At 39.8% G+C, this 27919-nt stretch overlaps 1 protein-coding gene across 1 annotated transcript in view; it reads left to right on the forward strand.

The window, feature by feature from the left end:
* The window catches only part of VGLL4 (vestigial like family member 4), an 83970-nt gene that overhangs the window by 6825 nt on the left and 49226 nt on the right, over window positions 1–27919 (forward strand). The window lies entirely within an intron of this gene.

Here is a 27919-nt window from a genome sequence, read left to right on the forward strand (position 1 = left end):
CTTACTGATAAATGTCTTTGCCAGGTTTTTCTGAGTAGTGTAAGCACTTAGGGAGTGTGTGCATCTTGGCTATCAGTGTGAAGAGGTGCTGACTAGCAGAATGGTATTTTGGATTTCAAACTGCTTTTGTGTGTAGCTTCTGTGCCTAAAATCACCTTTCAAGATGAATTCAGCTTTTCTTCTTTTGGTCTTTGTTCCTTTATTCTGCATGTATTTTTGAAAAGCAATTGTACTGAATGGTAAATAAAATAATTGATGCACTGTTGTTAATCAACTCACTTGAGTAATTACGAAGTAAAAAAATACAGCATATTTGGATAACAAGTCCCAGATTTTTTGTATGTATTCAAATAGTCAAGAAAGCAGTAGGTCATCCTTTCAGAAGTCCATAAAATGAAGGTTCCATACCCTGATGAGCCTGTGTTACTGGCTTTTAGCCTTATAATGAATGTTGGTTTTGCTGTTCTTTCATGTTCACTTTGCTGCTGGATAACTACCAAGTTTTTGTTGGTCTCACTGTAGACAGATGACTTAGTTGATTGCCACAGTTATTGACTATTGCTGGTAAAATGAACAGCAATGAAACTCCTTGAGGAAATAGTTTCACCTGTGAATTTGGCCTGGGGGATTTCTCTTGCAAACTAACATATATTTGTAGAAAAGTCAAAAGCTTAACCTATTTTGCTTTGCCTACATTTTATAATATATTATGAATATGTATTCTCAATGTTCTTAAGCTTAAATGCATTCTTTTTGGTTAGCTATTCCCTGACACTCTAGTTTGAATCTGAGTTCCATGGGGTAGGAATGTTGCGCTGGATTTGGAGAATCCAGAGGAAGTCTGATTCAGTGCAACTTGCATGTGAGGAAGCTGATGTGTGTCTGGTTCTAATTTACATTCCTTTAGTCTTACCACTTAGACTTAATTAGATTTATGCCACTCTGCAGCTTCTAACTTGTGCTATCTCTGAGCTTGTCCTCTTGTGTGAATCACACACCAAAAAACTGTAGTAAGAAGAGCTGCTGAGAGGAAGAAAAGAGCAGTCCCTGAAGTTACACTTTTTTGTGTCAGCTTTAGTGGAAATGGCACCAGCCAGACTTCACCCTTTGTTAAAGTGGATACTAACAGCTTGAAGTTAGTCTTAGTCTTGAAATTAGAAATTATCCTTGAGCTTTCCAGTGAAGTGCCTGGCATGCTGCTTGTGGAGTTCTAGCAGTGGTCCTGTCTGTATTTCTGTATCCCCATTCACTTTGGCTGACACACGGAGTTTTACAGAGAGTTTCCAATATTCCAGTCATGTCCAGGAGTTCAGGAAGAATTTTTTTATAAAGTGAAGGATCCTCTTATCTCTGTGGGCACTCACTGCAATGTCAAGTAATATTAAAATGTCTTTGTCTTATATGTTGTATGAACACATATATCTTTGTTTATAGACAAATCACATACTGTTTAAAACATGCTTTTAAACTTCCCAGCACTTAAAGAAATGAAGGAGATGTATGTTATTGTGGCTTAACCTCAGCCAACACCCACGTACCACCCAGCTGCTCACTTACATGTCCCCTGCCCTGCTGGAATGGGGAGAAGAATCAGAGTAGAAGGTAAAACCTGTGTATTGAGATAAGAACAGTTTAATGATTGAAATAAAATATTATAATTACAGTAATGAAAAGGGAGACGACAAAAAGAGAGAGAGAAATAAAACCCAAGAAAGACAAGTGCTGCACAATACAGGTGCTCACCACCTCCTACCGATGCAGAGCCTGTCCCCAGGCAGTGATCAGTGGCCAATTCCCCCCAGTTTCTACACTGAGCACAGCATTCTGTGCTCTGGAATATGTCTTTGGCCAGTTCAGGTCAGCTGTCCTGGCCATGCTCCCTCCTGGCTTCTTGTGCACCTCCTCACTGGCAGAGCCTGGAGCACTGTGAAGTCCTTGACTTCAGGTGAGCGCTGCTGGGCAACAACTAAACCAGGAGTGTGTTGTCAGCATTGTATTTATCCCTTCTTACCTGAAGGGAGCCCACAGCCTAAAGGAAGGATGGAGAGAGACTATTTACAAGAGCCTGGAGTGACGGGACGAAAGGGAATGGCTTCACACTGACAGCGAGTAGGTTTAGGTGGGATATTAGGAAGAAATTTCTCCCTGTGAGGGTGGGGAGGCCCTGGCACAGGTTGCCCAGAGAAGCTGTGGCTGCCCCATCCCTGGAAGTGTCCAAGGCCAGGTTGGATGGGGCTTGGAGCTACCTGGGATAATGGAAGGTGTCCCTGCCCATGGCAGGGGGTGGCACTGGATGAGCTTTAACTCCCTTCCAACCCAAACAATTCTGGGATTCTACGATTCTATAACATTATTCCCGTACTAAATCCAAAACACAGCACTAGGCCAGCTACTAGGGAGGCAATTAACTCTATCCCAGCTGCAACCAGGACATGCCAATGCAGATTTCCCAGAATGGTCATTGGTTTCTTAAGCAAATATGACCTTGATGTTTTTTGGTTTGGTTTTTTTCACAGCTGCACCTGGGTCAGTGAGATTGAACCTCAGTGGTACATTAGTACTTGGTGTTGCTTTCAGTCTCATCTCTGGTTTAGTTCATGAACTGTATTATAGACTGTATTTCAACAGCTCCCAGTTTAAATCATTCTGCACTTATTAGCAACAAAAATTTATGAACCCCATTTGGTTAACTGCTGTGTCATGGAAAAGATATATTAGGGAGAAGAAATGACTACTGCAATTCTGTGTTTGTAACTCTTACCACTGTGATGGAAACAGCTATTTAAGGTTATGGTACAGTGGATCTGTACTTAAAAAAAAAAAAGGCTGACCAAAAGAAGGTAGACAATGATGTCATTATAAGCCAGACATCTTAAAGACTTGTCACTAGTTTCTGACTTGTCAGTAGTGGAGGAAAGGCCACAGGAAGCCTGTGCTGTTGATGAGCAGATGTTCAGTGCTGGAGTAGGTAATGTGCAACTATTTTATCTGTAAGTGGCACCTGTAAGGTTTTTCTGGGTTCTTTTCAGGACTTCGGGAATGGGATTTAGATGAAGTAACCATCTGTATGATGTGCATGTTTGCTGGTTTTTGCATGTTATCATGGCCATAAACATTATTGAATGTGGGTTATTGTAAACTGCAAAAATCCAGTTTACAATGAGATGCTTGATACTCATTACTCTTATTTCTCTTCTTCTCCTGTACTTCTTACTGGGGTTATACTGATTTCTCATATGTTCAGGGTTCAAGTTGGCTGGTTTTAGAAGACCACAGTGAAAGCTGGTAAGATTTAAGCAAGTGTTCAAACAGTAAGGAGGATTATCATTTTGTATTTATCTCATGTGAAAATAAGAGATTTGGGAACTGGTCTTTCAGTTATAAACAGTGTTTTAAAAGCATAATCTTGTTATTGAGAAAGTAGTGAAGGAAAACACTAAGAAGGAGTTGTGCTTGCAGAATGTGTTGTAAGCACTGAGTACTCACCTGTGTTGATTTTATAGTAACATTTACACTTTCCTCCAATATTTAAGTCCAGTTTAAGAATATGGGAAAGAATGAGGAAAAAATATGTCATTTCTCACTCTCTCAGGGTAGTATAGTGAAAAATCTGTTGTTGGCAAACAGGAGAAAATATACGTCCATAAGGAAATGAAAGGTTTGGAAACAGCTAATGAATGGCACATTGAAGTCCTGGCTAAGTACTTAGCAACCTAATGCCTTGTACCAAATCCTTACCTGTTGAGTCTTGATTTATGTTTTGAAAAACTGATAACTACACGAATAAAAAAAAAATATCTTTGATCGAACCATGCTTCTTGCACACGTGGCATCAGCCACATGTGTCATCCCTGCGTGTAGGGATTGCTATTGTGGAATTGCTATTCCACACTTCTTGCCTGTGAACACTGTTATTGTTTGGCAGCAGTTTCTTTTATGTGGTTTTGTTTAATGCACTTCAAATAATTAGACCATACAGTTGATATTTCTAGTACAGAAGAATTACTGTGCTTTAAAATCCCTGCCCTAATCTGCTTTGTCATAAAATCCTTGTGTAGACAAGACCTACAAGTCAGTTTTTACTGTTCTTCATTGGTATCAATAGTTAGAAGTGGAAATTTTGTGCTGGCTGTCACCTCATCATTAATAAATATGCACTGATTAATTGTTTTGGATAGCTGATCCTAAAAAACTTATCACTTCAAGGCAGAAGTGAAAACAATGTATTATTTTTTAGCACTCTTGAAGAGGACAGTAATTCTGTAAACTTATTGTCTTTAAATACAAAACAAGCAGTATTTATAGTAAAATTAGACTTGAATGTTATGTGTGTTAGAGATATTAATGATGAAATATTTCCAGCATCACCAGGACTTTCCACCTACACTACTAATGTTTGTTGTGTAAATTTATAGCAAATTATGGGCAGTAAGCCTGAGAAAGGTTTTAATATCAATGTGTGCAGAAGTTTTAAAATCCTACTGTGGGAACACTCACATCAGCACTGAAAATACTTCAGGGCCTCAGGGGTTTTTGACTGACTGAAAGTGAGGGATTGGATGGAACTTGCTGTATGATGCAGTTAGTACAAAGTCTCAAGGATCTGTTTCATTTGAGATTTGCTTTTTAGGGGGGGTTGACGTTTTCCTGGCATCTGCTTCAGAAAAATGGGGAACAGTGGCAGCATTTTGGCACAGAAATGAAGAAGCAGTATCATATCACAGTCCTTGAGTATTTTCTATTCACCAGTTCACAATTCTGAGTAAAAGTGGGAGGAACTGTAGTGCTTGTAGCAAGACTGATAAATATTATATAGCAAATATTACTTGGAACAAGATGAAATATTTCCAGGAGAACATAATCTTGTCATGTGGCTTGCTCTTTGTATTTTTATTTGCACATATATATCCAAAATAGCAAATCTTGTACCAAAGAAATAAATGGAAAAGGTCTTAGCAGTATTAAGAGATATTTCAGTATTGCTTCTCGTTTATGGAATGTTTGCTTTAGGGGTGGAAAGGAATCAAATTGGTTTAATAAGGGCATCCTGGAGCATGTTTAGAGTTCTTTTGACATCTAAAATATGTTTATGTACTGAACCGTAATTCTCATATAGACTCTTTTGGTGGTAAACTATTTTTTGTTCATGCTAGTATTCACTATTTGGCATCCCTAATCCTATGTGTAATCCATGGAACAGTGTAGTACACCATCGTTAATCTGGTTTGTGTTTATTGTTCTGCCATTATTTCTGGAGTTTGTGATTATTTTTTCACTGCCACAGTGTCGAGAATGTGAATGTTTTCTGTAGTTCTTGGTGCTGTACAAATACATGGGAAATACAAAGGGCAGGAAGCAGAGCTCTGCTGTCGTGGTATGGGGCTGCTTCCCGTTACCCAGAGAGTCAGGAGCAGGGCTGGAAGCTCCAGACTCCCATTCCCGACTTCTCTCTGTAGCACCACGACACTGATGCCACGACTTCTTTTGAACCCTTGAGCTCTGCTGGTGTACAAAAAACGTGCCTGGGAGCCCTGGCAGAGTCTGATGCTGTGAACACTGTTGCTGCCTTGGAAGTGTCAGTTTTGGAATATTCAGGAAATGAACTGGTGATTGTCTTTTACAGAAGCTCACAGCTGCACCATGAAATTGCTCACAGGGAAAGTATCCTTAAGGAATTCCTTGCTTTGAAGAGTGTCATGCTGGGTTATGATCCTTTACCAGGGCAAGCTGGGAGTCATTATGGATAACCTTAAGATACCATTGCCAGCAGGGCTGACTAAATCTTGTTTTTTCCCCAATTTAGACTAGATAAAAATTTACCTTATAATGAAAAAGCTGTATGTGATGCATCTACTAAAAATATTCCTTCCTATGACTTTCAGGACTCCTCCAGTGAAACATTTTTTGGTTTGTGGGACAATACTTGCTGCAATCCTGCTTGGCTATGTTGAGGGAAACACAACCATGTTAACCCAGATTTTTCTTTTGCATTCTGTAAATAAATTTAACAGTATTTTATATGCATGTTGTTTTTCAGTGCTTTTGAAGTTTGGGGATTTTTAATCAGGGTTTGGCAACTCTTTGGATGTCTCTTTTAACCAATCCAGTGCAAACTTTCATTTAGAACTTGACTTCTTCAGAAGGACTTTTCCCTTATTGGGTTGAGAGGAGGGTAAGAAGTACTTTGTGATAATTTCTCATGGGAATGTGGGTGGTCTCTCCACGTGGATGTTTGTTTCTTCTTTTACGGCAAATTAAAATATTGATTTGGTTGTCTTTCTGCCAGGTTGATGATTGGATGAATATGTCTGTGGGTTCAGAGAAGAGGCAGATATTTGATAGACACAAAGAGTTGGTCTTAAAAATCAGAGGTAGGGTTAGACTTTGGTGTTCCGCAACTCAGTTTAATACACTGAATTCTTTAGCTGCAGAAATTAATGTGTAATTAAGTAACTGAATAGCTTGTATGATTTAGCAACTGTGCTTGTGGTCAGAGGTTGTCTGTGATGTCCAGCAAAAGAGGAACTGAAGGTTTCTGAAGGAAAAGCTCTAATTTCGAAGAAGCAGCATCAGCAAAAATCTGCATTTGTAGTCCCTTAACAGCTATGAGAGGTGTTAAAAGTGGATTTGTCAGCTATTTGTCTTTTTGTAATGTTTAATCAATGGTAGCGGAAGAGGGGAGTCCTGTTAGTTTTGGAGCAGAATCTGTGAGATAAATAATCCTTTTTTTTACTGGACAGGAGAAAAGTATGGAAATGTGATGTTTCAGCTTAGTAATAACGTGATGGAGAAATGTAAGTGGTCCGATCCTTGAGATGTGGCCTCAATCATCTGCTGTTGCTGTCTGAATACCAAAAACTTGAAAGAATTAAAATTCGGAGTAATAACATGCATAGTGCTCTGCTTTTAAATCATGAACCATACAGAAAATACTAATATCGTCTGTTTTAAATATCAGTTGGTCTGTTTTTTTGTAAAAATAGAAGAATGGGTGAATTCCTGATCTTCTGCTTTTTGTTTTTCCAAAACTTTTAGCTCTTTGTATTACTTGGTATTTCACAGGATAACTTTCTGTAAATGGTGTCAGGGCCATTTCATTATTTTTAGGATTTTCCTGAAAGTAGGAGTGTTAAGTAGGATAACTACTTGTTTGGGTTGTTTTGTTTAAAAAAAAAACTTATTCTTACCCGCAGAAAGTTTCACCCTCTTTTCCTCCAAGTTTATTGTAGCATGGAAATAAAGAATGAGTAGAGTTATGTTTTCAGCTTGTTAAATAGGCTGGAAAATGGGGCAATTGTCTGCCTGGCGCCTGGATGTATTTTAATAGCAGGGGAATGCCATTAGCATAGGCAATGGAGTGATGGTAATGCCTGCAGGGACAAAAGAGTCTACATGTTTTTTTCAAATTAATTTTAAAAAACATTTGCAAGAGGTTCAGCTGCCTACAGTTTGTAAACCTGTTGTAGCATCCTTCAACATAGCAGATATTTCTGCCCAGGCTGCTCAGAGCTCCTGAGCAGCGGCAGCCACAACGTGGCTTTTCTTTCTGAATCCTTTTCAGCTAATTGGTGATAAAATATTTGCAGTGACTGGTGGCATTACCTCCAAGTAAATGGTGTTTACAGGAACACTGTCTTTAAATGTTGTTTGGCAAATGGAGAGGAAGGAATCTTTTTACCAGGATGGAATTTGTCATCAGATAGCAACCATTGCTCTGAAAATCACAGCTGGCTGAACACCACATTATTAAATGTGCGAGCACATCCAGACCTATACAGATCTTGTTGATGCATGTGCTCCTAAATGACTGGCATTTCTGAAATGCTGTGCTTGGAACTGAGTGCTCAGCTTGTCTATTTTACCATAACCTGTATTTATTATATACTGAATTTTCAAACAATGCAGGGAAATTATTCACTCATTAGGTTTTGTCCATTGAGTTTTCTGGTGGTGGGTGGAATTACAGAAATGGACTGGGGTTTCCAACTTGGCAGAATATTCTGGCATGTGAAAATCTGGCCATTCTTCATGTTGATTTAATTTTAATTTTTTTTTTAAGTTCTTTGTTAATTGGAAATACTGCAGGCTGACTTGGGAAATGCAGGGTGCTTTCCCAGGATGTCCTTTCCATGTCTTTAAGAGTACAGAGAGTTGGGTCAATCTTGGAAATGACAGTGCCACACATGAAAAGCTGGCAAGGCAGAATTGGTGAGGAAAGGAGTTAAAATATTTCTGAAATACTTTGGATTTGGAATATTTACTATTGTTTACTGCTTTTTCCATATTTAATTGTTTTTAGATACTTATTTCAGCACTTTATCTGTGTCTGAAAAGGTTAGAATAGAGCACTTGCAGCTTCCTTACTGCCTCTCTAACACCATGTCTTAAACCAGGCTTAATGTTATAAAGCCAGTTAGAATTTTGTTAAAATTGAGGTGGTCCTGTACAATCTTTACTACTTGTTCAGTCATAGTCTTTGGTGAAATGAGCATAGAATATTTACAGTTCTGTTGTAAAAAGCAATATGCAAGTTCTTAGTTAATGAGCATCTGTTTGGTATTTTCTTTTCCCTTGTTGGGATCCCAGACTTAATTTATGGTATGCCATTCAAATTCTGACCTGAAGGAGGAGGGATTTGAACATGGATTTCCCAATCCAAGATGAGTGTCCTAATTATATGGTTTATGAAATAAAAAGGGGATATTGTCAATTAACACACTGTTTTACTAGCTCTTGCCTTTTGTTCTGTTGTTTAAGAAAAAATAAAATAAAAAATAAAGAAGCAGCAGTACTTTGCTTCTCTCCAAGAAGCAAACACCAAAATTACTTGCTTTCAATTTCCCCCCCTTTTGCTGCTGAACCAAAAATCAATTACTTGTGTAAGCAGAATTCTGGCTACAAATCTGCAGCACACCTATAAACAATGTGACTACAGAAACTTCTGTCATCCTTAAGCTTAAAAGGAGAAATGCTTCTTATTTAGCAAATTGAAGAATGAAGAATGATTTATTACCCTCCTCTGATTTTTTTTCCCCCCTTCTGTTCTGAATTTAAGCTTAATGACACTCATTGAAAGGTGTAATGCACTGTATTACAAGAGTATTTTTGTGCATCCACTACAACAGTATTGTACTAGGTGATAATGACTTCATAACACTGGAATAAATTTGCTTTAGATACACATTTATTGCTTTGTAAGGCAGAGAAATTCTAAACAGTAGTTGGACAGAAACAGCCTTTTGTGTGTTCTTATTTTAAATCAAACAATTTTAGTACACGCACTAGGCTGAATTTTCCTGAAACTGTGGCAGTAACGGCTTTTATTTTCTGGGTCATGCCCATGTTGTCTGTTTGGTTTGTGTGAAAGCATCTGTGTATTACAGCTGTAACTTTATTGCTGTGACTCTCCAGCCTTTACTTGCCTTCTTTGGAGCTGGATATCTCTGGCTCGTACAGCAGTGACCGTTCATCCACTGCTCCATCTGTCTCTTTTTGTATCTTAATGCACTTCTTGCTTGGCCTGCCTTGGAAAATATTTGATTATATAAACAGGCAAAATGTTACTTTCCCCTCTGAACTCACCTCCAAATTATGAGGACCTCTTTCAATTGGTTTTATCCTGAGTTATCTCATCACTAGGCAATATTGTGACTTTCCAATAGCGGTCTAGATTTCCAGTATGTTCAAGGTGAGCAGTGTTGGCTCTGGTTGAAATCCGTGATCTCACTGTGCAGGTATCTCAGAAAATGTATTTATTTATTTATTTATTTATTTATTGCAGAATGCTGGCACTTAGCATAATTACATCATTTTATGTTACATTCACCTACCCAAACTATTCTTTTATTTCAAAAAGATGAGCTCTGTTTTTAGAAGTACAGTTGAATAGCTAATTATCTTTAAATATGTTAAACATTATGCATTTAAATACATTAAAGGATTTATAGTAGTCCCTAATAAATTTGTTATAAATCAATAATTTCTTGATCTCTTTAATAAAACACATGAATAACATAGGCTTAAGAATGTCATTTGTCAGTGTTTGAATGTGAAGGAAAGTAATGGGCTTTCCACTGTCTTCTGTGGAGAGAAAAAGGAACTTGGAAAATTTCAGTCTTTTTGCAGAAATCTAGCTGGTGTTTGTTGCTTTTTTTCTTTTTTTAGTGCAATAATAATTATCTAATCTCAATGGAAACCTCTGAGCTGTCTGACTCTTCTTGTCTACAGTACAGGAGAGACTTTATCTGAGTTACAGCAGGAGTTGGTTACATGGGGCCAGGGCTCAGCTGCCTTAATCCTTTGGACTGAACTTCTCATGACTCCCAACAGATGTTTTGCCTTTAAAGGTCACTTTAACTTTCTGACTAGGCTGGTTCTGTGCTTCCCAGAGCGTGCCAGCATAGTTCACAACTGGAATGTAGTTGGACATCAGGAATGAAATTTCATTAATTTCTTTTTCACTTCCTTAGTTATTTGACCAAATCTCACAATACCCACTTTCATAACCACTGGCAGAGCATGTTTTAAAAGGATAAGACAGTGCCAAAATAAAAAGACTATATGAGTAATTAGAATGTGTTGGTTTTCTGAACGGTGTAAGGCACAATCATCGGAGTTCTAAGTACTGTATTTTTGTAAGGCTTCAAGACTAAATATCTCCGTGTCTATAGGTAGAGCAGAGACAAACTGGTATACCCACATAACTTGAGCATTGTTATGTGCCTGCATTGTTAGTGCTTCCAGTATAGATCTTCCTAGCTAGACTCTTTTTTTGTGGTCATCTGTTTGTATTTGCATGCATATGCCTGTCTGATCTTCTGATAATCTGGCAGGTCTATTCTAAAATCAGTTTTCTTTTTACTTCTCAGAAATAGGACATAGTGGTATTATGAGCTGCTCCATTGACCTTAATACCATCACATTAATGCCACTGTCTTTCTGCTTTCAGTCATACCCAAATATTACTTAGTAATGAGAGGAAGACTGACAATAGAAAAATGTAGGTCTTTACTACTGCTTCTGGCTATTAACTGCTAACCACCACTAATCTGTTCAAACATGTGCCCTTCTGCTCTCCTTACCTATTTCAGTTATTAATAACAGCATTTTGTGCTTTCTGGTAGCACTCAAGTAACTTCAAGTCACTTGTAAAACAGGATGGATATACGCTTGCTGCCTTACAGTGTTGTACTAGTTGTAAAATTATGAGCATGTGGGTCCAGCATGGAATAAATGTGATAAACCTGAAGAATCTTGGATGGAGTGGCAGAGAATTTCTGGAAGAACAGAGCAGTGGTCACTCAGGTGATTCAAGCTGGTGTAGGTAGGACCTGCCCAGGGAAGACTGTGTGTGCTGCTCACAGTGGAGGTTCAGGGCAGGTGTCCTGGCTGGAACGTGAGGAGAGATGACCTGCAGAATCGTGGAATCATAGAATATCCTGAGTGGGAAGGGACCCACAAGGACCATCAACTCCTGGTCCTGCCCAGGACACCCCAACAATCCCCCCCCGTCCCTCAGAGCGTTCTCCAAACCCTCCTGGAGCTCTGGCAGCCTTGGGGCCGTGCCCACTGCCCTGGGGAGCCTGGGCAGTGCCCAACCAGCCTCTGGGGGAAGAACCTTTGCCTGAGATCCAACCTGAGCCTGCCCTGACACAGCTCCAGCCATTCCCTGGGTGCTGTCCCTGGGCACAGAGAGCAGAGATCGGAGCTTCCCCTCCAGAGGGACTTAATGATGGTTACAAAGAGCAGAAAGATGATGTGCCAGGAAGGTAGGAAATAGTGGACAGTGGGCTGCAGTGAAAGGTCTGCTCAGCTCACCCCTTTAGCAGACTTGTGTGTAGGATGGAATTCCATGCATATTTTATGAATATAATGAACATGTGTCAGGTACAAAAGAAAGAGTTTTGTGGAAGACCTTTTATGTGTTTCTCAATTTGGATTCTGTCCTGGTTTCATCTGGGACAGAGCTTTTCCATCTGACAAAACTGATTCCAGATATATTTTTAGTTACTAAAGTCTTATTTACTTTTCCTCTTTGGATTTCTGTTCTCCATTAAATTGGAAAGAGGTTATCATTTTCATTTTATGGCTGAAATTGTATGGTCACTGAAGTAAGTCGAAAATACTTATGCAAATGATGCTAATTTGTGACTTCTTTTCTTTTGACTGTTATCACACAAAAAAGATAAATGATTTCTCCAGTAACTGTAGCATAACTGGTGTTTCCTATGAGAAATAGAAGCTATGGTATAAATGAAGATTTTTTTTTTTTTAAAGCCTCAGTTCAGTTAGCCCCCTGCATTCTCTGAGGTCTTGTTTTTTGTTTTCTTTCTACCTTCCATTATGGAAGTGGTGTGTGGTTATTCTTTTGTTCTTTGCACGTGTGGGTAATAGATTGGAGGCTGAAAATGAGTGTACAACTTAGTGTTGGAATTACATTCCATGTTCAACATGAATCGGTGTCCTTTCTTTTGTATGGCTCTAAGGAAATCCACATGGCGCCATTTGTGAAGTAACTGAGATTAATTTCTAGAAATGGCACTGAAATTGATTGTATTAATGTAGTGATACCTTTAAAATATTTAATGCTTTTAACCAATAATTTTTTTAAAATGTGAGCTTCTTTTACATTTTGCTGAAATAGGAAGAAATAATTGGAATGTACTTTTGTTTCAGTTGAGAAGGTATCCCTGGAACAGTGGAACAGAGGTTTGTGTCATCAGCTTCAACTGAAATGTACCTCTCTGCAATTTGATAATATAATAATAATAATACCTCTTTTAAAGGTATATTGCTGACAGAGAGTGGAAGGTGAGGTGAGAAATGGTGAAAATGGGGCTGAAGAAATGACAAGTCTGTCCTGTGTTAGTACATTCTTAGCATGTTTAGCACAATTTCTTTGCCATGGTGTGAATTGTTGGTTTAGCCTGTAGTTCATAAGTATTTAGATTTATAAATATGTTATAAGGCATTATATTCAGATCATTCTGAAGTAAATGTACAAGAAGAAAGTTGGAAAAGCATAGGGAATTCTGTATGGAATTAAAGTGGAGGTTGGAGGGGGGGTGGAGAGAAAGGAATTGACGACTTAAGAGAACCTTTAAGAGCTGCAACATTATTTTCTAATGTCTGCTACAGTCGTATTTTAGCTGATACTGTTTTTTCCAGACTGTAGGGTTTGGTTTTTGTCACTGTACTGCGAAGCAGGCACTGAATTTATGATTTAAGTCAATGACAGCAGGCTGTACTAGTGCAGTGTTAGACAAATATGAGGGATAAAATTAACACAGTGCAACATGGTGACTGTTCAGTTCCCACTGAGTTTGAGGTATGGACTGTGATGCCTTTGCTTTATGGATGGCCAGGTTCCAGCCGGCTTTCACCCCAGAGCTCACTAAATTTAAGAATTGTCACTGTTTCTTGAACACTAGGTGCTTTGTACGAAGTGCACAAGTAACTAGAATGTCCAGCTTGACTCCTAACTACAGTTTACAATCCTGCAGAAAAACTTTTGGTGAGGTGCGACCGTGCTTTTAACAGGAATTGTCTGGGTGGCCAGAGGCTTTAGGCTAAACTTTAAAGGAGTGCTAGTCACCCCTGGAGGATGGATCAATGTGTTTGTTCATGGGAAGAGGGTTCAGTGAAAGGCAGTGGATGGGCTGTGCCTCCCTGTCGACTGTGGGCACAGGATCCGATTCCATGCCCAGGGTTCCCTTCGGCACAAAGAGTCAGAGATGCTCCCCTCCGAAAACTGTTGCCAAGTCAGCACTTCTGCTGAGGATGTTACTTGTTTCTGATTCCTTTTCTTGCCCACCGAGGGAAGTGGGATTCTCCACAACTGCAGAGGAACCGGAGTTTGTTTATTTAAACAGATACATCCCCTCCCAGCTTGTTCTCAGTTTTAGGCTGTGTACAGATGTTTTATCAATTTTACTTGGAAACCAATACACAAACCAACTTTGTGGAATTAGTGTAGACCCTTATGACAAAGTAGTGTCAGTTTAGTCATATGATTAACATTAACATACAACCATATTAATTGATTCAAGCCTTCATAGGGTTTACTGCAGTTGCAGACCGAGATCAAGAATAAACTTTGTAATTGGAATGTTAGAGGAGTAGACATGTGTGTGAAGACAAGAACTTGATGTTTCTATTAGATTTTCTCTGTGCTTATTGCATTTGGGAGGCCTCCCTGTCATCTGCTGACATCCTGCACTTAGACCTGTGTGTCTACAATCACTGTTGTGCTGAGTTTACAGTAAACAATATTGCACAATTTCTGGCACTGACATCCGAAGAGGCAGAATGTATTTTGAACGTTTGTTATGCAACACAGTTAACTGAGTTGTATCACTTTTTTTGTAGTAATTTTTTTCCTCAAAACTTTGCAAGCTGTTGGATATATGATAACCTCTGACAGTGCTCAGATAGCATTCCTGATACTGAATTCCAAGCCAGCTGCTGTGCAGACTGGTGTGGCTAATTGGTTTCTTCGCGACTGTCTTTACTGCACAGACATACGTTCCTGACAGAAACTCAGTGTTCAAGGAAGCAAAGGAAATCTAAATCAAGTAGGATTTAGCCTGAGTTGGTTGGCCTGTCTGGGAGTACAGAATAAAGCCTAAATTAGCCCAACAGAAATGGTGTTGCTCCGATATCATTCTGTAATGTGATGGCTGTCTTTTGTGTTTGTCTGACTGGAGAGAAGCTTCAGTTTACCAATGCTTCTGAAATTGTGAGAGCTCTGAGTGTTCAGTATTTGTTCAGTATGTGGAAAACCTGAGGAGAAAATGGTGTATAAAAATGAATCTACTGCTGCCCATCAGTAAATAAGAACGATCGGAGACTAGTGACCACAGTGGCAGCAGAGTCATGACCAGTTTGTGAAGATTGCATTGAACTTTGAAAATTCATGGTCCACACGTGCACATTTGTGTTCAGAGAAAAATGGCAGCAATGTTGAGAAGGTGTATAGCTCAGAGAGGGATTTTCTTGGTGGTATAAAATTCAATAAAAATAAAAAATCAGGCAGCAGTTTTGACAGGGATGATGCGTTAATCAGTTGTTATACACTGGCAGTTCAGTTGATCTGCTATTTTGTATTATTAGTGACATTAATTTACATTTGGCGTATCTGCTGCAGCCTGACAAAGTATGAAGCACTTACTGGCTTTGGAGTTGGAAGAATTATTCATTTAGGAAAATCTACTGGCATGGCTTCAGCACTGTTTATGTTCTTTTGGTGGCCCTATGAATGTACTGTTCCCTGTGGAAGTGATGTGTGCACAGGGAGAGCTGTGTTGGTGTGTATATGTGATATAACTGGTAGTGTGTTTCCCTTTGTAGCTGCTGCTGCTAAGTCTGTAAGGTGAACTTTGATCTTGGCATCATCTGCAGATTTTTTCTAAGGCTGCTGTCTTGTCAATGCTTATTCCCATGAACAGTAATTAATTCTAATTATTGTGATGTTTGTGGATATGGAGTCCTCATTTTGACTAGCTTTCTTATTTTTGATCTTGGTGTATCTTATACACAAAGAAACTATGAAATGACATTTTTCTGAGCCCAAAGTCAGGCTGTAGTTTTTTTAGTTGAAGTTAACAAGGAGATTGTGCTTAGCGAGATGTGCGAAGGTTCACAAGAATCCAAGAATGTCAGAAGATATGCAGTTGAACCAGCTCCCCAAGGCCTGTTGTTGCAATGCTGGGCTTGCAAATCGGGATGTACAGACAGGAATTAGCTGCTTCACTCACTTAAAGAATCTGATTGACTTTGCAGAGTGTAAATACTGCTTCACTTATGTGTGAGTTCAAATCTTTCTCGTAGTCCCTGGAAGAATCTGGGTTTATATCTCCCATCAACAAAACTAAAGAGAGTATTTTGCAGAATGAGCACAGCCCAGAGCAAGGAAAAGGAGGTAAATACTCTACAAGTGCAGCACCAGGATTCTTTTAATAAAGGTTCTCTGCTGGCTGGTGACTTTTTAAATACACTGTCAGTAAATTAACAGGTCAGACAGGTTCTGCCTGAAAAGAATATACAGACCAAGAGTTCTTTTATTTGTAATTATGAGAGTGGATGAAAGCAAGGTGTGGCCTTTGGCCCAGGAGGAGAGTCAGGATCTGACTAGCTTCTGTGCCTTCAGGTGAATCTCATCTTCCTGCCTGAATTTCTCCAGCTGCAATAGAGGTGTGATACTTGCCTCAGGAGGAAGCTGAATATATTCATGTTTGCAAGGTTCCTTGCAGGTAGAAATTCTATGCACATAGTATTTCTAATACGTTGTCTGTATTACATGTTAGAAAACTAACCTGTTGAAAAATAAAAATCCTGATCACATCCTTCAGTTTAGGTGCATTGTTTCTTCTCTTTGTGGAAAGTAACTGGAAAATATGTAATTCTGTCAATTTTGTTATGGATGTCCAAGTATCTGACTTCAGAGAAAGCTTAAGATGGTGAATTTTTCCTGAAATAAAAGATATCTACATGACTGAGTGCATTTGATGAATGAGACACCTAAGAAAAAATGTATTTTGTCAGTTTTTATCCATCCACACCGTTTAAAAGTTGTTGTATTTTGCCAAACCCAAACATTTTAGCACTTCGCAATTGGGCTTCAGAAATGTTCAGTTAAAAAAGTTTGAACTACTTTCTAGTTTTGAGCTCATGGATTCACTTTGAGGCCTGATTTACATGACTCTTTTTTTTTTTTAATCTGTTAGAATTAAAAGCTGAAAAAAAAATGTGTGCAATGTCTTCAGATGCTCATGGGAGAAATGGGGCTTTGAGAAAAACATCAATATTGCAAAACCTTGCAATATCGTGCCCTTGCAACATAAAGAACGTGGGGAAAAAAGGGGTCAGGTCACTGCTAGATACTAGTTTTTAGGAGCAGTGTCTCCTTATCTCACTTTACACGGTCTGTTATAATCCTCAGAATATGAAAGGAAATGCTGTTCTGGGCCACTCAGGATTCGGTTCTGTCGGCCCTGTCATGGCTCTGCTATAGCTGATTTTTCCTTAAGACACACGTGTGAAATCCATGGAAATGATCAGCTCCAGTGCCGTAGGTTTGACTCCTTGGCTCCGGGGGTGATTTGCATCCCGTGTGAGGGCAGGTGTGGACAGGAGGGTGTGAGAGCCCTGCGGAGGAGCAGGGCTGGGTGCTGGCTCCAGCTGGGCAGGCTCACCCTGCCCTCCAGCTCCAGGGAAGAGCTCCTGTCGGCTCCTTTGGCACAGCCAGGGCACAGGGAGATGGGCTGGAGCTGGGGCTGAGGCTGTGTCCACAGGGACACTTCAGGCTTTGTGTGGAGATCCCTCTTTGGGCTGTTTTTTTTCTTTTAGATGCAGCTTTGCCACTGGGACATTTAAACCCACTCCCCAAATGGTGGCAAAGGTGGGGCTCAGAGAAATAAAACAACTGGGAAAAGGGGAATGTCCACTGGTTTTACTTACTGGCTCCACTCTTTTAGTTGCGAATTTGTCATTGTACTTTGTAGGCTACAAATATGTGCAAAGACATTACAGGGTTTTTTAATGTGGTATGACAAATACATTCTGACTTATGGGAGATGTGGTGAATTGTGTCACTAATCCACTTCCACTTTAGCCCCTAGCATTGATTTTGGTGGCAATATTTGCTTTGCTGTCTCTGATACAGGTTCTTAACATTGTTTCATGGAGGATTTGATTTATGTGTCTGTAGATAGAAAATAAGAATAATTTGAATTTTTCTTGATGGAAAATCGGAAAATAAGAATAATTTGAATTTGTCTTGTTTTAAGTGGTTTTACATTTCTTCTTCTTAATCCAGTAAGTACCATTCTCAAAAGTATATTTTAAAACACTTATAAGAACACAGAATGATTTAGTAGAGTATCTACTTGAATAAAGTGTGTGATAAAATTAAGCATTTCCAAAAAAAAAAAAAAAAGAGAAACAAGGTCATCAACTCTCTTCAAGATGTATATTGCTAGGATTTTCTGTATTTGTTTATGTTTAATTATGCCCGTAGCATGCATGTGGGAATGTATTTCACATTAATTTTGTTTTAATAAACTGAGGCAATGATGGTATTGAGAAAAATGAACCTGGTTTTAGAAGTCATTATAGATACACACATGTATGTACAGAACCTGTAACTTCACTCAGAGCAAGTTACCTATTTCCAAAAATAAGATAGGGAAAAATGCAGGAAATAATAGGGCAACCCCAGGAATTATTTTCTCCATATTTATAAAATCCTCACATTAATTTTGGTGATCTGTTTTAGAGGGGGGATTTGAAGGCTGACCTTTGTGTACTTTGTACTGCCCCTGTAAGAATCAGTTTAAGTTAAGGAGAAGCTCAGAGGTGTTGGTGCCCATATTTTGGATGTTTCTGTGGATCCTAGTCCTGGCAGCGTGGGAGAAGGAGCTGCTGGGCTCTGGTGTCTCCAACACCGAACTCCTCAGGGGTGAGGTCGGGCAGAGAGAGGGGAAAGCAGAGCAAGGTGAGCTGTCTGAGTGCAGGGTGTGCTTTGGGAGGCAGCAGTGCATGTTGGCAGAAGAATACAGGAGCTGGGACTGGTTAGGCAAGAGTTTGGGACAAGCAGGTACTAGTCCAGGATCACTGAAAAGGGACATGGGAGTCGGAGGCTCAGGTGATAAGGAGGGCTGGGAAGCATTTTGCCTGCTTGGTGGATATGAGGAGTTCAGCCTCACTCTTAACTTCTGTGGGTACTAGTTTTGTGGAACAGTGCTGGGGGACAGTTCTGTTCTTTGCAACTTGCCCTGTTAGGGAGAGCCTATATGTTGAAATTTTGTGTTGAAGTTTTGAAATTTTGAAGATGGTGATTAAATTCAGCTTCTTTGTTAAAAATGCAGGGTTTAGAGCACTCTTGACTGTAGCTATTTTTCACTCAGGGCCATAGTCTCACTTGCTGAGAGGGACAGTGAAAGAACTATTTGATATTTGGGTGGTTTTTTCTGCATTGCTTAGTGTGGAACTTAAACTTTATTTCTGCCCACTGTCCAAACAGAGCCCAACAGGCAGGATTGTTCAAGTCCTTGTAGGTTTTTGTATGGCTGTCACTGTGCTGCCACAAAGCCACAGTCACACCTGTCCCTGTGCTGCCACAAAGCTTCACAAACCTTTAATTAATATTCACAACACTTTTTTGATATGATTCAATTCAATCATTATTCAGGACCAGAGCCAGTAAATCTTTCTTTACACAAAATGTGGTGAGGTCCTGTAGGAATAGAGCCTGCAAGGTAAGCAAGTGTGATCATGCAGTGGCAAAGCAGGGTTACCCCAAAAAATCCCTTTCCCGGTATTTTTTAACTTGTCAGTATTTGATTTTTACAATCACTATGATATCCTTTAAACATAGGATATGTTTCATAAGGCATGTCGTGGAAATAGTAGGATGTCTCCAGCTCAGGATTTGTTGTTGTTGTATTGTTTTTCGTTTTGTAACCTTTTTGGTGCTACTTCTTTTAAAACAAAATCACAGCTAAAAATGCTGACAAAACCAGACTTCACCTGGGGGGGGTGTGTGCGTGTGCATTTTGGTGCCATGTGGCTCATGGAGCAGTTAGTCAGGGCTGCTCACACACCTTGGAGTCAGTCTTGCTTCCAGACCAGTTACCAAGACTGACATAAAGTCAGTTATGCTCAATATTAAGGTTGTAAACTGAGAGCCTTTGATTTTGAGGATACAATATCATACTTTCATGCATGGTTTAAATGCTTGTCAGTGCATGTTGTGTCTATTTGCCTCTTCATTTATCATTGTCTCAACAAATCAGCAGTTCAGGCCAGCGATGTGACTCCCTATTTAATTGTCCTGGCGCAGCCCGAGCAATCGTTTTCATATGACAGTTCGCTTTCTCTAACTTCTGGAAACAACAAGCCCAGAACTTTTGGCAATAATATGACTTCATGTAATTAGCTCAGCTCACCTCCTACAACTGTTTTTTTTTTTCCTTGCTTAGGAGCTGGGATCTGTCTATAGGGGAATTTTACCTGCATTGGAGTCTTTATCAGAAGGAGTTGCTGGGACCATTTCCTCTTTAGCCACCAGTCCTGTTACAAAATAATGCCTTTTTTGCCCTCTGCTCTTGAAAGAGGAGTATGTGAACTCCAGTATACCCAGGATGACTCTCTCTTTTTTTAGCACTTTGGGAAGAAGATGATGTATCACTAGGTTAGTAGAAGCAAACATTGCTTATCTTGAGTCCCTGTTCCTGTAGCTGAGAGTACCTGTAGTTCAAGAGAAAGGAAATAAAAAGTCAAGAGGAAAAGGACCAAGACAAAGAGAGATAAGGTAGTGCAAGGCTAAGAGTGTGACCTGTGACTTCATGTTTGGGCTATCAGTATCCTAGGATTGTGTATCTTTTGGTATTGTGCGTACTTGGGCCTGTCCTGCAGCTCCAGGGTTGGCAGCAATCAGAAGCAGAGGAGCTGAGTAGCTGAGGCTGCTTTGGAGGGGAACAGGCAGAGGGGATTTTAAAGCCTTGGTTATAAAGTATTACACTTTGGGTGGGCAGGGCTGGGAATTCGTGGTGAGGGAGGATGGGAGGCTCTGGGTAAGTTGGGGTTGATGAGAAAAGTAGGTTCTTAGAGCAGGAAGAGAAGGATGGAATTTAGGGCAGTTGGAGAACAAATCTGGAGTAAAGGTGTTGAGATGGTTGGAAGGAGACAGAGAAGCTTGTAGATAAGTGAAAGAGAATGATAAAATGGGAAACACTTTAAAAGGCTGAGGAAATTTTGGGGATGTTTTATTTGTCTTGCTTGAGAGGCATTGAATAGAGTTGAGTACAACCTGACACATGGGCAGTGTTCATCATAGGGGAAGTTTGACGACTTTATGGAAATGAAAAGCTAACATTTGGGTTTAAAATGGCATTTTTAGCACTGCAGTTTGGAAGCCCCATGTTGCTGTTACACTTTCCATGCTGTGCAATGGTCCCTTCCATTAAAGGTGGTGAGTGATCCTCATGAGCACTGTGTTCCCTAAGAAAAGCAGGGAAGCTACAGGAAATACATGTAAATATAGAATTGGTGGTTCTGTCAGAAAGCTGGAAGTTAATAACAATTAAATAAATGTCTTTTTAATGCAAGTTGTGAAAAATTTATTTAATCCTTCTTATTTCTATTTCATTTTGAAGTAAAAACAGCAAATACAGAACAAGAAAAGCTAGTGTTGATAGTTTTGATTGAGAATTTCCAGCAGTCTCTGAGTTTCAGACTAAAAATGACCCTTTTGGAAGGAAAAATTTCTTGCCTTGTGTGAACCTGTAGAATTGGAAATGGTAACTTTGATCCATTGGAAAAAGGAGGATTTCAGCTTCCTATTCACTGTTAGTACTTTTCACAGGTGGAAAGCAGGAATGTTTGAAGCTGGTGGTTGTTTTTTGGAACAGGAAGAGCTCGACTACTTTTGTGAGGTTTTCCCTTATACAGGGGCTGATGGGGGTGTTATTTCTCTGAGACCTGTGAATTTGTGCTTATGGACAGTGAGGGCATCCTCTGCAGTGGGCAGCAGAATTAGTACAATTTTTAACATTCCACATGCGTGTTACATAACATGCACATATGTGTGTGTATGTGTGAGTGTGTGTAAATCCTGTACAGCTACAACATATTCTTTCTCGTAATGCTACTTTAAACAATGCAACAGCAACACTTCATGGTCCTTTTTTCTTATTTTCTTCTATTTGATCCGGAGGACATCCATCAGTATCACGAGCAAAGGTGCTGTTCTCTGGCTGGCTGGGTTTTTATGAGCACTACAATTTGGGATAAGTGAGAGCGTGTTTAGGGTTTGGGTTTTTTTTTCTTAATGTGGTAAAAACCAACTTATTGCGGTCAAATACTTTAAAAATATTAGAAAACAAGACCCTTGGTTGGAAAAGAATAGTCTTAGAACTTCAGTGAAATTTCATTTTAAGTTAATGAAGTAGGTTGCAAGTTATAAAATTGGGATCTGTAATAGGTACTTACTAATATTTTCATCTTAACATTTAGGATAAGTAATTGCTTTAACATTTAGAAGCCAAATTAAATTTGTTTCGTAAGAAAAGTTGTGATTGACTTTACATGGGATAGCATTGGGATTTTATCTCATTTATAAGGCTGTTACCTGGGTTACTGTAATATTTAGTCTGTGTGCAAGTAAGGTCAGCTCCACAGATCTACATATGTCGACATCGAAGCTCAATTAGGCCCTGCGTGTGTGTATATATATGTATTTATATATATATATATCTTATGTCTCACCAAGCGAGCTGTAAGGGGAAATGTTTTCAAAGACTTTAGTAATCTTAGAGCTCTTTGCTTTATATCTAAACCCTGTAATTAGTGGGTTCTGGAAACTGGATTTGCTTCTTCCCAAAGCTGAGGGATATGCACAGTAATTTTGAAATCTAACCTCTAAACATGGGCTGGCTCCTAACTTTTCTATGTTAAAAGTATTTGAGATGCCTCAGCATCAAGCTGTTTTAGAATTGGCTTTTTTCTTTAATACTCTCTCATTTTTTTATCTTCTCATTTTTCATCTTGGAAGAAGATGAAGTGTTTCCTTTGCCCTGTTAGCACAGTAGCAGGGCATGGCAAAGTTAGCACTTCACTGTTTGCATCTGGAGGCTCCGATGGTGTTTGAGACTCTTTGTAGATCAAGTTTAATTATGTTTATGATTATCATCAACCCTTCAGAAATTTATATTAGCAGGCAAATAACAGGAAAGATTATCAAGTTTTTAATTAGCACATAACAATTTTTCAGCCTAGATAAACTACACTTATCTGTTATGTATTCTAGCTGCATTATTGAAGTGTTGTCAGCCCAGCTTAAGAGAATAAAAAGATAAAAACACCAGCAAATTGTGAATTGCAAGGTACCACTGAGAAATGAAAAAAAATTCTTGGTAAACCTGATCTCAAGCCTGCTGCTCAGTTTGAGCATGCACTCAGGGAATGAGGTCAGAATAAATCAGGTGCTATTGAGTTTTCTCATTCGTGTTCCACCTGGTAGCATTTGGAAGTGATCCTCTGGTTCCTTCCTTCGGCTGCCCCACGGCCTTTGCCAGGTGCGAAATAGTTCTGGAGTTCAGAAGGAACAGTAGATCCTGTGCTTTCCAAGCCCCTGCTCACCATCAATTAAAAGCTTTTAAAAGCACTTTAAGCTTGGAAACAACCAGGAGTTACAGCTTTTGTGCCACAGCCAGAGAACATAAGGTGATGGAAGGACATGGCTCAAGTCCTGGGTCAGTGTGATCCCACTGATGGGAGTGAAGTGGCTCCTTCCAGTTGCCAGCTGTGTCTTTTTGGAGACACAAAGTACCTGCTGGAGCAGCAGCTGCTCCTAGAGGCCTCACACGGGACCTTTGTGCCCATTTTATATAGTCATCCATGGAGCTAATGCTGCTATTACCAAAAAACCCCACCAAACCCAAGTGGGAGCTCGGGGAAGATTTGCTTGTGCCCTCCCTTGGGCCCTGGATTTTCTGTCCCCTCACCCTGTCCTCAGTTCCCATGTGAAAATGGGCTGTGGTATGAGAGCAGGTGTGTTTAGTTTGGGGTGGGAGGCAAATGGCTTTCTGAGGATGATGGGGAGTGGGAACTGAAAGATAGAGGGAGAGGGTTCTTGCTGATGAGGACAGGATTTAATTAACCAAAAAGCTTTGTTAATTGTTAAGTGCCTCAGAGTTTTTTGATCTGATATAAAATGGCTGGTTCTAAATCTCTAAATGTTTACAAGTAAGTGATCTGTATTTTTTATTTACATTCACAGTGATATGCTGTTTAAAATCAGTGTCTTCAAAAAACTAATACAGAATGAGATCTGCAGTACAGCAAGATATTTTTAAAAAACTAATAATAAAAATCCAGCTGCCAGTCCAGACAAGCCATTACCATCCATTCCTGGGCCCTAGAAGAGCTTGCAACTCCAGATATTCTTGGACATCACGATATTTTTGGTTTCTCTGGGATTTTATTCAGTGGGAAATGGAGCCAGGGTGCCTGTTGGCTTGGTCCTACTGGGAGTAGAGTGATTCCTAACCTAAGTTACTCAGCAGTTTGTGAGTCCAGTACACATACACACTCATAAACAGAATTCCTTACTAGATAATACTATGTTTGGGTTTTTGAAGCAACATTGAGTAAGTTAGGGTATGACAATAATGAAAGAATATACAAATTATTTTGTTACAACTTAATATTGGGTGTAAGTCTACTATTTCATTCTTGAGAAGCTTCACTGATAATAGCAAGAACATCTTTTGTGTTTTATAATGTCTGGCATGTTTTTGAAACCTTCAGCTAGCGAAGGACAGGTAAAACAACAAGACAAGCACTAACTTTATTCAGAGATGGTCTAACTGGTAGGGCTTTTTTCTTTATTTTTTTTTAAGGCTGTGAAAGGAAGTAGGTAGTTTATGATTAAAATCTATTTGCAATGTACCTTTATGATTAAAAAAAAAAAAGGAAGAGTCCACATATGAAAGAATGTGTGTTTTGATACCTTCTGTTCACTGGTGCAGTTGTCAGTACTTAACGCTTCATAAGAAGTGTATAAAGTTGGTATGTTTTGTGGTATCTGACTCACTGAGCAGAGCTGAGTTGTCTTTTGCTCTCTGTGGGTGTCAGAGGCACAGCTGTGAGATAGCTGCTTGCAAGGAACTTTAAATGTCATTTTTCTTATAATGCATCAACACAACTTCCTGTGTGTTCAATCCATTTTAAACGTATTTCCTCATCCAATCTGAATGTATTTCAGAGCAAACAACCCATCTTGCTTCAAGGAGAATTTTTGTTTTGTTTTTCCCTGAGAAATGTATTCTAACTGAAATACAAGAATTGAGGAGTGAAGCGCAGCAGTTTTGCAGTGGAGTGCACGGAAGAAGAAAAGCAACCTTTTTTCTTCAGGCACATCGCCACCTAGCAGCTGGCAACTCAAAATTGCTCATTTCCTAGTTAAAGAAAAAAGGTAAAACCTGTTTTTAAGTGCTCTTACTTTATTCCTCCACTACCTCCTTGGTACATATTGAGGTATCAGTAGATGCAGTGTCCTGACCTCAGGAGCTGCAGCAGATAATTGTCCGCTCAAAAATGGAATTATACTGAGCAGAACTGCGTGGTTACACAGACACACCAGAGTGTCTCACCTCTATAAAGACTATTTTTTCTCTCAGTTGCAAAATCGGTCACTGTATAAATAGCTGTTCTTTACTGATGATCAAGGCTGAAATTTCAGTTATCTCTCTTTTGTGCTGTTGATTCTTGTCCAGTGATGCCATTTTCCCACTGAAAGATGTTGTGTGGTGTGGAGTGGAGGCCAAGCTGATAAAACTGCACCAAAGCCATTTTCTCAGGCTCTTCAGCACTACTGCCTGAGGCAGCAGCAACTGTGAGAATAAAGAGGGAGGAGAGGGCGGGGAAGGGCAGTGGTCCATTGGCTGAGGGCAGCGAAGAAAAGGCAGGCAGCAGAGCTCCGTGGTAGCTTGCTTGAAAACATTTGTTCTAAAGCAGCTCAGTGTATGTTTAAGTGCTGTCAAAACCATATAAACTCTTACTGTCAAATCTGATATTATAGACTTGATATATTAAGGATTTTTTCCCTGCAAAAATTCAAATAACGAATATGTACAATTGTACCTCATTGCACTCTACAGCTTCTTCATGAGGGGAAGAGGAAGGGCAGGCACTGATCTTTTCTCTGTGTGGACCAGTGACAGGACTCAAGGGAATGGCCTGAAGTTGTGGCAGAGGAGGTTTAGGCTGGACATTAGGAAAAGGTTCTTCCCCCAGAGGCTGGTTGGGCACTGCCCAGGCTCCCCAGGGCAGTGGGCACAGCCCCAAGGCTGCCAGAGCTCCAGGAGGGTTTGGCTGATCCTCTGGGGCACAGGGGGTGACTCTTGGGGATGGGCCTGTGCAGGGCCAGGGGTTGGACTGGATGATCCCTGTGGGTCCCTTCCAACTCAGCATATTCTGTGGCTCTGTGATTTTTATAAGAAGTCCTAGTATTGCTCAAATAAGACAGGCCTGTGTGTTTTTATCATGGAGAAGTTTTATCAGCATTAGGAACCAGCGACTCAATAACACTCATGACATGCACTGTAACTTCGGAAAGGTAAGTTTCTCAAGCTCTTTTTAAATCTGAAAGATGCTTTGTGGTTCTCCTCAGCTGTTGGTACATCCACACCAGTGCTTTCGTTGGGGCAGATGTTTGCTTTCAGAGTGAACCTCCTGATTACCCTTCTTTGATCTGCATCACAGAGGGGTCTCAGCCATGGACTAGATGTGTTCAGATGAAAAGAAACTGGGAGAGATGCAGTGAGGGTGCCCCTGATGCGCTCCAGCTGCTGAGGGACATTATCTGTCTGAAAAAAAGCCAGATCAGGGAAAATATGTGGAGCTGAGAAGGTTGAGTCCACTGCTCCAGGTGCTTTACACCACTGTATGCTCCGAGAGAGAATTTGGTATTTTCTTATTGTGAGAACTGTAGAAGGGCACAGAAATCTTTTTACTCCACCCTAATGCATGGACTAATGCAGGTGTCTGCCTATGGAGGGGGCTTGGAACTAGATGATCTCTAAGGTCCTTTCCAACCCAAACTACTGTATGACTAACTGGCAAAAGACACTTTTAGTCACCTGGGTTTAACAACGGTGATTTTTCTACTCATTAGAACCATCTTTTTTTTTCCCTGTATTTTGCTATCCTTGCTTCAGTACACTTCTGTGATAGGACATTCTTGTGTGAAAACTGAATTTGCTTTCCTGTATTAAAGTGAACCAGAAGATCACTCTCTATCTGCTATGTGAGATAATAGAATCAACTCCCATGTGAAGTCCCCAGTGATTCCAAGCCCTGTGGATTTCCTGTTACCTCTAGGGGATGCTGTTGTGTTAAAGTTCTAGTGTTTTAACATTTGATCTATAGATCTGGGTGTTTATCTGCCTGACAGAAGGAAAAAATGTGCAATCCTGTGGGAAGTACTCCAGCTAGCATGAAGCAGAGATACTACAGCTTGTAACTGTGTTTGCAACGATCAATATGTAGAAGAACAGAAGGAACTAACGAAGGTCCTGGTGGATGTTAATAGCTTGTTTTTCAGTGTAGGTTCCATCCAACCTACACTGCATTGATTATTGATTGCAGTTCAGTGGAAGGTCTCTCAGACAGGTGAAGTGTTTGATGAACAATCAACACTTGTTTAGAGCAATCTGGATCAAGAATTTGTTGACAGGAATCAAGTACTTTATAGTGACCTTGGCAGTATTTAAAGTTAATGTCTGCTGGACTTGAATTTGTTAAGCTGATAAGTTTTCTTTCGAAGAAGGGGTTCCTATGAATGGATTTTGGATTTAAAATGTAATATAAGAGATATGTTTACATTGATAATTCCCCCCCCCATTATTTCACTAGGCTTTACCTTATTTTCAGCGTAGATATTTTAATTTAGAAGTTCATAAAGCTCCCAGTGTTTGGTACCAATTTATTATTATTTATTGTGAAACATCTGAGTTGTTCATTACACAACATTTGACAAGTCCAATCAGAGTGTATTGTGCTGCTGAAAGCCATTTCACATAACAGTGATCATTACTGCCTAAAAACCTGTACACCAGTGACAACTGGTCTCATAAAGAAGAATTAACTTATTTATTGGTGTCTGGACAGCACTACTGAGTATTCAGTGGTTTGTGGACAATACCCAACCATGCTTTTCCAAACAGCTTGAAGAAATATATGTCCTTGAATATAGAGGAGAATTCATATTGGCCTTGGAACTGTTATGCCCATGTGTAGCTAACACAGTGTGCACACCCTGTCTTGTAGGCCCGTGCTCTAAAGGAGCGTAGAAAAACAGTGTTTTCTTTTCTTTCTCGTCACCTGCACCTCCCAGAAAGATTTAAGCATTTTAAAT

Source organism: Neopelma chrysocephalum, unplaced genomic scaffold (assembly GCF_003984885.1).
Source record: "Neopelma chrysocephalum unplaced genomic scaffold, ASM398488v2 Primary Assembly neopelma1_209, whole genome shotgun sequence".
Taxonomy (NCBI): Eukaryota; Metazoa; Chordata; class Aves; order Passeriformes; family Pipridae; genus Neopelma; species Neopelma chrysocephalum.